Source organism: Penaeus monodon, chromosome 19 (genome assembly GCF_015228065.2).
Source record: "Penaeus monodon isolate SGIC_2016 chromosome 19, NSTDA_Pmon_1, whole genome shotgun sequence".
Classification (NCBI taxonomy): domain Eukaryota; kingdom Metazoa; phylum Arthropoda; class Malacostraca; order Decapoda; family Penaeidae; genus Penaeus; species Penaeus monodon.
This window is the reverse complement of record NC_051404.1, coordinates 30,264,703-30,265,091: the sequence shown is the minus strand read 5'-3', so window position 1 is coordinate 30,265,091 and position 389 is coordinate 30,264,703. Positions and strand designations below refer to the sequence as shown.

General features: G+C 50.1%; 1 protein-coding gene across 5 annotated transcripts in view; it reads right to left on the bottom strand.

The window, feature by feature from the left end:
* The window catches only part of LOC119585161 (uncharacterized protein CG43867-like), a 37,878-nt gene that overhangs the window by 32,193 nt on the left and 5,296 nt on the right, over positions 1-389 (bottom strand). The gene's annotated exons all lie outside the window — the stretch shown is intronic.

The following is a 389-nucleotide window of genomic DNA, read 5'->3' as shown; positions in this document are numbered from 1 at the left end:
ATGCATACCAATTCTCTCCTTAAATCGAACACGTTTCCCTCATACTCTTAGATAAACAACCAACATATCCTCCAGCCCCTAACCGAAACAAAGCACCGGCTCAACCACACAACCACAAACGCGAGAACCGAAGCACTATGACCGAGGACCGCCAGCGCCACCCGACTGCTGCGGCGTCCGTAACAACTACTGCGGTTTATCCCAGCCCATTCAAACTCCCCGACACCACGTCAGCTGCGTCAAACACCTGCCTCGATATGTTAATTACCGGCGTTAATTACTGCGGACCGGTAAACAGCAGTGACTTAGAGATGCCCGGTTAAATATATAACCGCTGGGAATGCCTTTTGTTGATGGGGATGGATACAGATGGTGTTGTTTGCGTGGTT